The 15118-nt window shown below is 35.2% G+C and overlaps 1 protein-coding gene across 5 annotated transcripts in view; it reads right to left on the bottom strand.

Annotated features, from left to right (window-relative positions):
• Window positions 1-15118, bottom strand: part of STARD13 (StAR related lipid transfer domain containing 13) — a 508432-nt gene that overhangs the window by 399346 nt on the left and 93968 nt on the right. Inside the window, exon 2 of one of the 5 annotated variants that reach the window (XM_078070466.1) lies at window positions 13127-13253. The exons of the other annotated variants lie outside the window; for them this stretch is intronic. The gene's annotated coding sequence lies outside the window, so the exon portion shown is untranslated. The remainder of the gene's footprint in view (window positions 1-13126; window positions 13254-15118) is intronic. 5 annotated transcript variants of the gene reach the window in all.

The raw sequence follows: 15118 nt of genomic DNA, 5'->3' as shown, positions 1-15118 counted from the left end.
ATCTCACCTGTGTTTGGTTGCGGGGGTGGGGTCTTTCTTGGGGGCTCTAATATCAGCTCTATGCATAATGGCTTCTTCTTAATTCTCTAGTCCTGCATTTTTTAAGAGTTCTATTTACTTTTTATGAGTCAATTCCTCATTACTTGAATACACAGCTCTAGGTAATAATTCTTTAAATTTTTTCAAATTACTATACGGCTTTTCTCTCCAGGTAGTATGCAACCTGAAGAACAGAAAGAAAAATGAACAGAGTCTCAAAGATCTGTAGGACACAGGAACATGCACACACGTATTGAGAGCCCTAGAAGGAGAGAGACAGAGAAGAATGTGTGGGTTACAAAATGTGTGAAGCAAAGATGACCAAGTACTTTACAAATTTGATGATGAACATTAATATACAATCCAAGAAGCTCAATAAACTCCAAAGAGTGTTAACCCAAGTAAATTTATACTAAGATACATTATAGTCAAACTGTTGAAAGACAAAGAGAACATCTTGTGTTTAGCAAGAGAAAAGCGACTCATCACATAACAGTGGAACCACAATAAGATTAAGAGCTGACTTCTCATCAGAAATTGAGGCCAGAAGGCAGCAGAATGACATATTCAAAGAAAAAACTGTCAACCAAAAATTCTATATTTGGCAAAACTACCCTTCAAAAACTGAAGGGAGAATGAAGACATTCTCAGATAAACAAAGAGAATTTGTTGTTACCACACCTGCCTTACAAGAAATGCTAAAGAAAATCCTTCAGGCTGAATGGAAATGACAACAGATGATAACTTGAATCCACATGAAGAAATAAAGAACACTGGAAAAGGTAATTAATGGAAAGACATGGAGGAAACTTAAGTGCAAATTATTAAATAGAAGAAGCCAATCTGAAAAGGGTATATACTGTATGATTCCAACTATATAACATTCTGGAAGAGGCAAAATAGGAAGACCAAAAAGATCAGTGGTTGCAGGGGTCAAGAGGGGATGAATAAGCAGAACACAGGGATTTTTAGGGCAGTGAAAATATTCTGTATAATATTATAATGATGGACATACATCACACATGGGTCCAAACCCATAGAAATGTGTAACATCAAGAGTGAACCCTAAGGTAAACTATGGACTTTGGGTGATTATGGTGTGCCAATGTGGGTTCATCCTTGGTAAGAAATGTACAGCTCTGGTGGGGGGATGTTGATAATGAGGGAGACTATGCCTGTGTGGGGGCGGGGGCTCTATGGTAAACCTCTGTACCTCCCTCTCAAATTTAGGTTGTAAACCTCAAACTTCTCTAAAACGTAGTTCTAATATGGGGGGGAAATTTTGTAATTTACTTAATTACATAGGTAAATGTAAAGGACTACAGAAATACTATCTAAATACTTATAATACTATATAAATACTTGTAAAGACAAATATTTTTGTCTTTCCTCTTAAATGATTTAAAAGACAATTGCATAAAACAATAATTATAAGACTGTTATTGAGCTTATATAATGATGTGATGTGTGGCAATAATAACATGAAGGGAAAAGAATTATACCTATGTTAGAGCAAAATTTCTATATTTCACTGACATTAAGTTATTAATCTGAAGTAGATTGTGATTAATTATAGTAGATTGTAACAAATTACTGGTTATTTGAAGGCCAAGAGCAGCCACCAAGGAAACAACTAAAAAAAGTCTTAAAAAATGAATTAAAATAGTATACTAGGATGTATCTATTTAACATAAACAAACACAGTTAAAGAGGAATGGAGGACAAAAATTACTTGAGACATTGAAAAACAAATACCAAAATAGCAGAAGTCCAGCTATATCAATATTTTCATTACATGTGTGTAGATCAAAGGGCAGAGATTGTCAGAATGTATTAAAAAAAAATCCAACGGTAGCATGTGCATGCCATTTTACAAAAATAAAAGAGTCAAGATTTTTAAAAGGCAACTACACTAAAAACTTATTTTGTACTAAAGGTTGAAATACCATTTCATTTGTAGTACAGAAACGAAGTAGAACTTTGAGAGGAAAAAAGACATGGTTTCCAAATTCTAACACTTTTTCACTCATAATCTTTCTATGCAAAACTTGGTCCCTCTGTGACCTTGGGAAAGGTACTTCTCTATGCCTTAGCTTCCTTATTTGTAAATTGAGAATGATAATTATGGTACTCACCTCACAGGGTTGTTAAGCTTAAATCATTTAATATGTTTTAAAAGACTTAGAAAAGTGCCTGGAAAATACTTGAGACAATAAATATTTGTTAAATAACACTTGAAAAGTAATAATCCCTACCAAAGCATATTTATATATTTTCTTTTAAAATGTTGCACTGTTGCTAAGGTACATTTTCACAGTTTGCTTTTAACTATTTGTGTATATTTCTTGAAATTAAAAAAAAACTAGCCTATCTTTATGGTAGAGAGAAAGAAAGGAAGGAAGAGGGGAATAAAGAAGGAAAGAAAAAAGAATACTAAGTGTTTTTAAGAAAAAGATTAAAAATTTTGACCTTTGTCATAAGATAACAGTACAATGATTTTTCTCACTTTCTGGTTTCTATTGGACTATATGACCTGTTAGGGCCTGAAAATGAAAGTAAATAAAATAAAAACTCTCATGTAATTCTTAATATTTAGTCTGTGGAATAATATAAAATGGTTGTTGTAATAGTCTATATACTAATATAAAGTTACTGCTATTATCAGCCATGGGATTCACTCAGTATTAGAGTTTTGTTTTTAGCTCTCAGTAATCTTCAGATTCAATGTCATTTTCTAACCAAGTCACTCATGTAGAAATTAGCACATACCCTAAGGATTAAAAACAATAAAATGTTAAATATAATAATAGGTGACTTTTTAACTTTATGTTTCTAGGCATCTGATAAGCATGTTTATAACATGATAGATTTGTCATTTAAATTTTCTGTTTCCCAGAAAACAATCTTTTTAGGTGATTTGAAAGACTATTGAGTTTCTTCATTTTCTCTATGTTCACAAACTAGAAAAGAGGTTTGAAAATGGTTTTGAAGTCTAATACTCTTAGAGAATTATATTAACCTAATACATTTACTTATAATATTTCTTTATAATGTTGTTTTATTCCAAAAGTACCACCTGTTTTTTTTCAACTAAAAGAAGTTCCATTTAAGCACAAAACATGAAATTCAGATACATCTCAGCTTTGAAAGAATTTGAATACAATTAGAATATAATAAAGTTAGAGAATAGAGAAGGTACCTCAAAATATCATGTATTTGGTGTTATGAACTGAATGTTTGTGTCCTCCCCAAAAATCATATGTTGAAGCTCTAAACCTCCACTGTATTCAGAGGTGAGGCCTTTCGGAGGTAATTAGGTTTAGATGAGGTCATGAGGGTGGAGCCCCCATGATGGGATTAGTGCCCTTATTAGAAGATGAAAAGACCCCAGAGCTGCTTCTCTCCGTCTTATAAAGATATAGCCAGAAGACAGCCATTTATGAGCCGGGAAGAGAGCCCTCACCAAACACTGAACCTGATGGAGCCTTGGTCTTGGACTTTACAGACTCCAGAACTGTGAGAAATCAATGTCTGTTGTTTAAACCACCCAGTCTATGGTATTTTGTTACATCAGCCTGAGCTGGCTAAGACATGTAGATATTATTTTCAGGTTCTGGAAGCTCAATATAAAATAAGAAAGTTAACCAGCATTATAGCTGATATCCTAAGAATAGTATATGTTTCCTTACTTATCTGTCCACACAGCTACACTACAACTTTTAACAATTTTTTTTCTCTAACAGAACTTTAATTTGGTTTGGAAACTTAAATTCAAATTCATAGGTCTTAGTGTAGGCCTTTTTTTTTTTTTTAAGAGAGAGACAGTGCATGAATGGGGGTGAGAGGGGCAGAGGGAGAGAATCTTTAGCAGGCTCCATGCCCAGCATGGATTCCCAACACGGGGCTGGATCTCAGACCCTGAGATCATTACTTGAGCTGAAATCAAAAGTGGGACGTTTAACCGACTGAGCCACCCAGGCGCCCTGGTGTAAACTTTTTTTAATGGCCAAAACAGTCCCTCTATAGATTTTCAAAGCATAGTATCTTAAGGACACAGGGGAAATTATTTTAAAGGAAAGAAGATTAGCCTTCGGAAGAAGAAAGGCCTGGGTTTTTTTTGTTTGTTTTCCCCTTTCCACAAAATCTAGGGTGGCAAAAAATATGGAAAATGCCACCCCAAAATATGAAAGGAGTGAACATAACAATCCTGCAGACCCCTGGTCACAATAAAGAGGTCATTTCACGTGTCACAAAAATTGTTGCCAAATAAAATTGAATAGGTCTTGGCAGTAGCATCCCAGAGAGAACCAATCACCTTTGTGAATATGTAACTAAAGAATCCATTTGTAAGCACACAAGCTATCCACCATTTAAAAAAATTCTTAAAATACCTCATTGGACATCTTTAACTTAAATATATATATATATTTAAATAAATACAAATAGATATATTTATATATATATTTCAGAATCAGCAACATTATCAGGTAAGTTTTAGCTTGTATTGTTATGCTTTGATTAAACTGAAAGGATCTGCAGACACAAAATCAGGGCCCTTCAAATAAAGCCCCACACAATTAAATGCAATCTTGTGTTTCGGTTAAGATCTTTCCATACCTAATCTGCAAACTGTTGACAACAGCTCAACAGACTTACATTCTTTGTACTGATAGCATATTTTTCTTAATGCCTTGAGTGTAAGTATTAATAAACTTTTAGGAAGTGTCAGTTCTCTTGGAGGCTACTGTTGCCACTGCTACATTAAAATATGTTTAAGAATCTTTTATTTCTATGCTACCTCCATTACTTTTTCCAGTTCCTTGCTGTAAAGTCCATAAGCTTGTAAGTAATTAATACAAATAAACTTAAAAGGATTTTTTTTTTTTTGGGTCTGGATTTCTAACATATAGATGTTAGCTTTGCATGAAGCTGAAATCCTGAATGTTGTGAATTTAGTTCTAAAAATGAAAAAGAGGAAAAAGGAAAAAAAATGGGCTATAGGAGTCATTCTAGAGTTTAAAATCTTAAACTTAAAGTTTAAAATCTTAAACTTAAACTTTTAAAGTTTAAAAAGACCTGGACGTTTTTTGTCACACTGATAAAAATTATTTACTTGAATCCTCTTATTCTGTTCATTTTACAAGTACTGTTTATTTCCAAATTGAAGAGATTTTCCCCCCGATAGCCTCTGTGTGTAATCCCTGTGACTGCTAGAAATACTCTATCTTGTTATTTTTAAATTACATTACTTAGACATGTTTCTTTTCCTCCATTACATTTCTTGTCTTTTTAAAATGTCTTTGTGAGTGACATTAGATGGGTATTACAAATTGGATTTAAGAGATCTGTGCCAGTGTACCTGACTGAAATTCTGTACTGCCTTCTGCCAATGTATCCAGTTTAATACCATGAATAGCCATGAAACTTAAGACCGCTCTTCAGTTTAAATCTTTCTAAATTAGTTGCTTTTCAGAGCTACCTTCTTATCCCTTGCAGTCCAAAAGCATCAAAATATCATCCTGTAATGCTTTTTTGTATAAGACAGAGATGATTTACAGCATTAGTCTAACAATTCCAAAAGTGTCATCATTTTTTGATAATTACTGCACCTGGGGGCCATTATTGTACCACATAATGTGACTAATGCTCTGTTGTTTCTTTCTGTTTAAACCACAGCCACAAATCGAAGGATAACACATTTTGGCTTTCAGTTTTCTCAGTCAGTCTGAAAGAAATGGTCATCTTTTTCTACTTTAGCAGCTTAACATCTCACTTCAAATTTTTCAAACTATTCCATAGCTGAGATCACATTTCTATTGCTCTCTGAGGATAATTGAATGTTACTTGCTTCTGGACTTCATTTCCGTGTTTTCTTCTCCTATGATACCTAGAGCCAGTGTAAATTTGGTGGTTAATGCATGTAAGTGGTAATTTTTGAAGATAAAATATTCAAATTTGGAAACTCAAATCTTCACATTAATTTTAGCTACTTCCTTCCTGCTTTTTTTTAAAACTGAGAAGTTTTAAATATCATCCATAATATTTTTCATGACCTTGCCCTCGAGTGACTCTGACCTCTATTCTTCAACATGGCTGCCTACATCTCTTCACTTATATGGCCTTGCTTATATTTTTCTCTTTACCTAGAATAACCTTCTTCCATTCCCACATGTCCAATGTCTGTCCAACACTTAGGCCTGGGTCAAATGGTACTTCCTCCATGAAGTCTTCCTAGATTCTCCACAAAAAAATAATGTCTCTTTTTATTCTGAAATTATATAGTACTTTATATATACTTTATATATATATATATATAATATATATATTTTTATATATACTTTTTTATATATACTTTTAATTTCACACGCTTATTAATTAGGAACACTTTAAAATATGCACCACTAAACTCTCCAAGGCCCAAGGATCTCATCTTATCCATCCAGGAGAACTAAATTATTAATATTTGTTTGTTGAGTAAAGAAACTATGTAGATAGCAAAACAATGTTAATTTTATGAGTAAAAGAACAAACTTACCTAAATTGGTTCATTTAAAAAAATGATACCATGTTTTATAAGTATGCTATATAATAAGATTAAAATATCAACTTATGAGGCGTGTGGGTGGCTTAGTTGGTTAAGTGTCTGCCTTCATCTCGGGTCATGATCCCAGAGTCCTGGGATCAAGTCCCACTCAGGCTCCCTGCTCAGCGGAGAGTCTGCTTCTCCCTCTGCCGCTCCACCTGCTAATGCTCTCTCTCTCTCTCTCTCTCACACAAATAAATAAATAAAAATTCTTTTAAAAAATATCAATTTATAACTATAAGTAAAATTATATAAATTTTAGAGGATTTCCTAGCATGATAGTTGGGAGTTGAGAAGAAAAAAAAAAAAAGCCAAGGAAACACTTGTCACCAAGGCAAAATTATATTGAGCATAAGCTGTTGCAGGAGCTGTAAAGAATAAATGTGGTAAGATATTGCTAAGGGTTATTTCACTGTGGTTTACTGAAAAAAAAAATTAAATTACCTTTGTTACTTTTGGTCATAATTCTTAAAAAGATTTTTAAAAGGTGTATTTTGACAAAGTATGTAACTACTTGGTGACTTTAAAAAGAATGACTTGGGCCTCCTAACCCAGGAATGGAGAGAACATGAACACATAGGCTCATGCAAGTTTCTCGCTCGGCCCAGGACTCTGTCTCTAAAAGGATCAAAAGAATATGTCATAGATGGGCATCATTATTGTCACTGACATCAACCAACAGCTCTTCTCGTCTCTTTTCTTCTCTACCTAATAAGTATTTTCCCATTTCTTCATCCTTCAAAGCCCAAATCAATGCCACCTGCTTTGGAAGGCTTTCCCAAGCCAAATGAATTACTTTCTCCTTCTGTGCTTTTAAAGCACTTGTCCCTATATCTGTTATGGAATGTACCACGATATTTATGCCTCCTCATCTTCTCTAACTGCCTGGACTCAGAGACAATGTCTGGTTTTCTGTGCAAGTCCAACTGTTGGCACAGTTTCTGGAATTTGTGAAGACATTGGATAAGCAAAGAATTTCCCCTTTCATTCAATTCTTGAAAACTATTAGTCAAGGTAACCTCGGAGAAATGAGAAATCTACCAGGTCAGAGACCCCCTGATTCCCAAATGGAAGTCTTTTATTGAATTAGGTGGTAGGAGGGTCCACCACCCTCGGGTACTACCTATTACTAGGTAGTCTTTGTTGTGTCCAAATTCCATCCTTTCCTGGTCTGCTTCTTATTTTATTGAGCTTAGAGTAATTCTGTTATCACCTACCATATTGTATAGGTTCTAGCATGTACACTAAATAATTCTGTATTTTGGCTTTAGTTGTTTTCAGCTTCTTCTCAGTTGTCTACTCTAATTGTTCAGTGGTTTCTTATTCCTCTACATCTTAAGCAAGACACTGCATGCCCTTCCAGTATTCTCACAGTGCAATTCTTCCACTTTACTGCACTCATCGGCTTTTCTCTCATACTTTCTTTAAGCTTCTCTTGGTCATGGTTTAACTGTATATTGCTGAAGCAGTTCCACCCTGCCTGGTATCTACACCCATCACTGTACTCATTGCTCCAACAAAAAAATACAAAAACCCAACTTTTTATAAAATACCTAACAAATATTCTGATAAGAATACAAACACAAAATAAAACTGACAATAGCTTAATTTTAACTGGAGAGCGAGGTGAAGAATGATGGCATTTTTGTGAAATAGCTATTAGTGACCCAGGGAAAATTGGATCTCAGTACAAATAATAAACAAAATATAACTGACAGCAGCTGAGACTGCACAAGGCAGAATCTGTTGCAGACCATAAATCAACAGAAAAATCAAACCTTGGTAATATTTAGATCATAGAAAATGGAATTTCATAGAAATAATGGCCAAAAGAACAAATTTACAGTGGTGAATCTATAATTGAGAAAACTTACTATGGACAAAAACTATTCTGGGAATCAAATCTTCATGTAATTTATATAGGAAAGTGATAGTAATGGACCATTTCAGAAAAATAAAAAGGAAAATGACAAAAAAGGAAAATGGTGCAATAACTTTGTGTAGAGATTGGATTTATTGGTTAAAAATTAGATTAATGAAATTTGCTCTGGAATATTTTTTTCATTAATGTCAGTATGCTTTTTATTGAAACACTTGTAATTATAAACATGGTCAGAACATCCCCGGTTTTAAAATACTGGGTCAAAGTGCCTCATGTGCCTCTTGTGACTGATGTCCCCCCTCTTAAAATCACTGATGCTTCTCTTAGAAGTCTGTATGTAAAGGGGGTCATATGTCACTAATTACTAGTAAAATGTCAAAATGTATTTATGGGTTTACATTTCTTCTTTAGGAAAGATACTAGTATTTAGGGATATTTTGGGGTCACTATTTAAATGAATAGTTAGTATATTTTAAAGGATGAGGTGTCCGGGAGAAAACAACTGAGACACTAAATTTGCTATGCTGAATGAACGTTATTAACTTATAAGCATTAGTCCTGGGCAGTTGTTCCTAGTCACCTACACTATGAACTCTTATCATGATGAGTGTTTCTCTGGGACTCCTGCTGTTTGCTTTGGTACTTACAGTAAATAAAGATAAAGACAAAGAGAGGCAGCTCAGGCTTGTGGAGAGGTAGCAAACAGGTTATGAATCACCTGGGGTGATTCCCTGCAATGGCAGGGAAACCATTACGTAGCTCACCAAGGTCTAATGACTTCTGTCAAGTTCTGGAAGGTGATTAGCACACTCCTCTGGCAATTGTTCATTAATAAAATGCTGGAAAGAAGAGCTCTGAAACTTTTCTTAAATATTTCTGTCCTCGAGATAGCGAACATTTAACAGAAATAGTATAGTACCAGAAGTAATCGATCAATTTAATTTCATTTGTGATCCAATCCAGCTTCTGTGCTGTGGTGTCATCTGTCGGCACAAAGCTGCTCTCTGCCACCAGGCACCAAATAACTGAATAAGAATTAGTTTCTCAGGTTGTGGAATTTATCAGAAAGTCCCAGATATGAATGACTGGATTAAAGTGAGTGCAATAAATGTATAAGGTTGTCTATTTGCTATATTTATAAGGCCTAAACATAAACTGCAGAATTTACATGTACCTGTATATTTATCCAAGGGAGATTTTTTAACCTACATTTCAGAAAGATTTATTTGATTATGGGTATACAGATACAACACATACACAACCCATTTAGTGATGAGGTGTTCCCTAGTTATAGTAGGATTGCATATACCACCAAAATTCAGAATAAACTGAATAAGAAACGTATTTGAGCTTTATTTTTGGACAGAATTATTCTAATGATATATTAAGCTAAATAATTGAGTTTTCCTATAGGTCTGCCTTATAATTTTTATTAACAACCAATAACCATTACTCCCCTAAAAGAAATCACAAATATAACAGTGTAGGAGAGGACAGATATGAGAATTTCTCATTGGGCAGACTAGTCATTCTGATTTAACTGATTGCAAATAGCATAAAGGTCAAGTTTATATGGCATTTGGTCTAGAAAATCTACATATGAAGGAGGGGAGAATGTTAATTTACATACACAGTCTGTTAAATCGATAGTTTAAAAAAATCAAATCCTGCATCCACCAACCAATCTTATATATATCAGTGTTATTCTTTGTCAAAAAGCAAGAAGGGCAATGTAAACTTCAGTGCTACTTCCTATTTACCTCTCTCTGTTAAAAGTGTAAAATGGTCTGATACTTTGATGAGCAGTTTGGCAATATTAAATATGAGTTGTAAATATATGTAAATGTCATGATACCAAGAGCTTATGTAAATTAATAGGGGAAAAACATCTCTGGAAAGCCTTCTCTAAACCCATTGCCTGGGCTAAATGTTCCAAATAGATAACTTACTTGTAATTAAAGGAGAGTCTAGGGGTGCCTGGGTGGCTCAGTCAGTTAAGCTTGGTTTTGGCTCAGGTGATGATCTTAGGGTCCTGAGATGGAGCCCCACATGGAGTCCCTAAGAGGGCTCCCCTGCTCAGAGAGGAGTCTGCTTCTCTTTCTCTCTCTCCCTCTGTCCCTCCCCCTGCTTGTGCTCTCTCTATCTCTCTCTAGTAAGTAAATAAATCTTTAAAAAAGGGAGCGTCTAGTTTAATTATGGGAATGGTTTTGAGGAAATTTTAAAGATTTAATGATTTTATATAATAATTAGACATGAAGTTAAAAGAAAAAGGCATTAAATGAGGAAAAAGTGAACAGAAAGTTAGCTTCAGCATGTAGAGGTGACATCTCAACTGGAAGAAAGGTTAAAAAAACCTGCATCAGTAAGGAAACAATAATTACACAAGTAATTCATTATGAATTTAAATTGTAATTGATTTGCATTATTTGACTTTCAAACTATAATATATAGTATAAATTATACAGATTATTTTTGTACTGTATTTATTTTGGTCATGATGAAATGGCAACAGAGTAAATTATTAACTAAACTTTCAGACAAATATTAATTTTCCTTTTGGTCAACAGGTTAAGATACAGATAAAACAGATAAAGAGAGTGCTGCTTGTTTGTGTAAAAAAATTGCTATCCACAAAGAAAAAGAGAGAGAAAAGAGAGAGATAAACCAAGAAACAAGACTCCTAACTATAGAGAACACACTGGTGGTTACCAGAGGGGAGCTGAGTGGATGAAATAGGTGGAAATAGGGGGAAATAGGTGATGGGGATTAAGGAGGGCATTTGTCATGATGAGCACCAGGTGATGTCTGGAAGTGTTGAATCACTATATTGTACACCTGAAATATAACACTGTATGTTAACTATACTGGAATTGAAATAAAAAATAAAAAAATGAAACTTAAAATAAATAAAAACTGCTATTCAGAGAAGAAATCAGCATGTGGCTATTTCTAAGCACAAGTTTAGAGTCATGAATATTCTGTTTCAGTGTCTCTTTGGAAGCTAGGCTTCCCTCTGGCACTGTGCATCAGTAAAGGGATCTGTGAAAGAGCACGGGACAGGGGCGCCTGGGTGGCTTGGTCTAAGTGTCTGACTTCCGCTCAGATAAGATCCCAGGACTGGGACTGAGCTCCTGCTCAGCAGGGAATCTGCTTCTCCCTTTCCCTCTGCCCCTCCCCCAACTCGTGTTTTCTCTCTCTCTATAAATAAATAAAACCTTAAAAAAAAAAAAAGCGTAGGAAGGAAGCCACGACCTCTAAAATCCCAGCTACTGGAGTAGTTCTCAAGCATGTTAGATTACTTGGGGATTTGACTTTTCTGTCAGTTGGATGGTAATACCATCGATGCTTGAAATATGAATAGGTGATTTAAACTTTATAATTTATGTTACCAATTTTACCCCCACATAAAACCTTACTAATAATCTTTCTTCCCTTCACTTTTCTTGACAAAAGTATTACAATGTATTTAAACTGGGAAGGTGGAGGAGCCGTCCTTCAAACATTTGTAGTAATCTTCCTGTCATTAGATAACTACTCATCACTAGATGGATTGCTCTTTTGTTCACTTTTGTCCTTACCTAGCATGCTCCCAAAACATTCACTGAAACTCTCTTCATGATGTAAATCTTTCTTACTTTGGGGGAAAGCTCCTGACTGGGGTTCCTTTACAAGTTTCACAGGGGGCAGCTGTGGGAAAACATAACCCCCAGCTCCCTTCCTCTCTGGGGACTCTTCAATGAGGTGGCAGTCACCTCACATATCCTGAGTTCACTGCGGCAGCTAGGGTTATACAGTCATGGTTGGAAAGAAACGTGCTGGGATTTGTTTTGGATTTTCCTCGGCAGCTCTGACTGGTAGATGTGTAGAAAGACATGGCTATCAAGGGAGGACATATAAAGATCATCTTCTACTGCTCCTAAGGTGGTAAATGATGTGCTGCCACGACTTGTCTCTTTTGTATCACTCATGACGCTCATACCCCCAGGCATCCTGAGAGTTGGAGCCATTGTGCTGCACCTTGCTCCTTGCTCCGGGAGCTCCTCCTCCTAAGGAGGAATCCTTTGGTAGAGATCCCAGCTCCCATGGATTGGCAGGAATTCTCAGGCTGGTGTCAGATAGCTCCTTCTGGGCACATTTTGAAGTTTCTGGGCATTTAGCAGATACATCAGGAGAAGACATCTGCTTCTTTCTGAAGAGTTGAGATTCCATTCTGATGAGTTTTATGCATTAGAGAATGACTAGAATTATCTTCATTTTTGGTTGGTTCAGCCATTATAATTCACATTCTGTCCTAATCACCCAGGTGAGAAACTCCTCACAAAATGAACCGCGAATTCAACTTACCTTAAGGTTATTTTCCTTTTGAGATTAAATGAGAAATATCTAATGTGTAGATAGTTAAAAATTAAGTGTGGTAGTTGTTTGTAGTACCTGTATTTTTCTGCAGACCTTCCGTCATATACTGGTTACATAACCCAAATACCCAATGCTAGGACTCAGAGGGGCTTGGGTAGCTGCAAGGCCACACTCTCACCCACCGCTGCCAGTAATGATTCTGTTCAAGTCCACCAGGTCTCCACAAGACACGAATGGGTTCTAATGTGGGCAGTGGGCTCTTTTACCTTTTTCCCTCCTTCCAAGAGATGAGGATGCTATGCAGGAGTTCAGAAACGAGATGTGGTCTGGTCGATAGCAGGTGCCTGCCAGCCATAGAACTAACCTGCTCACCTTCTGCAATATGACTGGATGCTGTGAGAAGGAGAAGATTTAAGTGGACCTGGAAATATTCCTCTTCCAGGAATAAGGCCCTATAGGCTCTAAGAACAGGGGAAATACGGAGAAAAACTCACTGTAAGCATGGTTGAGAAAGAAAATAACGAGGGGGGTGGTTATTAGACCAATGTTCCGAGGACCTGACGTTAGCAGCTTACTGGGAAACATCAAAGCCTAGTAAATATTAATTGAATTGCACAGCAAAACAGAGATAAAGAACTGTATATTTCTTCAAATAAGCAAGCAGGGTGCTAAGTCTCTCTCTCTGTCTGTCTCTCTCTCTCTCCCCTACTGCCTGCAGAGTAACATCCTCATCTTCAATTGTTAATTGTTCCTACTTTCTCTTTTTGGGTACTAGAGTTTCTTTCATATAATACAACTTTTTCAGATGGCTCTGGGTTACAAAGTACTTTTCTAAATACCTTCTATACTATTTTATAAATATAAGCTGTAACATGTTAAATGACCTGGGACATACATCCCATTTCTACATTATTACGACAAAGAATCCTGGCTCTGTGGCCTCTGCTCTCTTTCCCAAGTTATACTGTATTCCTTTAGGTCCTAATAGTGAAAAGTGGGGGTATTGGGATTCCTGCCTAATTACAAGAATAATCTAGACTGGGTAATGCATTTACATAAGAAAACATCTCAGCTCATAAACTGTAAGTACAATCTCTATCCATAAAGAAAAAAAATGTTACCATTTGGAGTCACATAAAGGTTAGAAGTCCCTGGAAAATGTGTGCCTTAGTTAAGTATCTGACATCATATATGTCAACGTATTTATTTACAGATCTTTTTTAAACAAATGTCTATGAGGTCAATACACCACTGTATTGATGCTTTATATACATAATAAGCCCTAAAGAGGGCTTACTGGTCAATGTATTCTATTGAATAAATAACCTGTATTTAAAAAGTTTAAGAGTTGCAAAGAAAATACCTTGTTTAAAGAGTTACCAGAAAAATAATAATACCTTGAGATATAATTGTCTTTATTTTTCACATTTTTCTTATGTATTTTCATAAGGATTTTTTCTTTTTATTATTCTACAATACAATACAAGTCATATGCACAAAATATCTATTCAGATTAGCAATTTCAGCCTCTTTTTCAAAGATAATATCAAATTAAATCAAAACTTTTGCCTCTTGATCTGTTTCCTACTTGATTGCTTCCTGGTTCGAATGCCCTGCAGAGGTATAACAGAAAAAAATCTGAAGGGATCTGAGCCTAGAATGACTTTATGTAACATTTATCAAACAGCTACAAAAAATATAAACTATAACCTTTGTAGAATTTTTATGTGAGAAAGAAAACCAACAAGATAAAAGAATTGTAATATTGACTTTTCAACCAATGTGAAATAAATTGAGTTTCATGGAATTGTACACCATTTACACAATTAAATAGGTTGCACTTAATTTTTCATTTATTGGTTCATATTTATTAGTTTGCCGCCCCCACCTACTTTGTAAAACCTTTGAATGGAGTGACCTTATTTTGTAAAAGGCAAAGATATCAAGTAATGAGATTCATTTTTATGTGTGGCAAACGGAAATATGTCACATTACATTATAATCATGCATCCTATATTTAGTTCATCCTGAGGTGAATAAACAAAACAGCACGTATATGAACTAACGCTACTTAGGAATAGCAATTTTATTTCAGCAAATGCAGGTTAAGCCCAATTTTGCCCTGAGCTCTTAAAGGGAAAACACATGAGTATTCATCCCATTATAAAATATGTAAAACATTGTTGAAATCCCCATAAGATTAGGAATCCTAATGGCTGAAAATCTGGGTGTACTTGTATATGCAAAAATCTTAATTT

This window comes from Halichoerus grypus, chromosome 4, assembly GCF_964656455.1.
Source record: "Halichoerus grypus chromosome 4, mHalGry1.hap1.1, whole genome shotgun sequence".
NCBI classification, from domain to species: domain Eukaryota; kingdom Metazoa; phylum Chordata; class Mammalia; order Carnivora; family Phocidae; genus Halichoerus; species Halichoerus grypus.
This window is presented reverse-complemented; position numbering and strand designations above follow the sequence as displayed.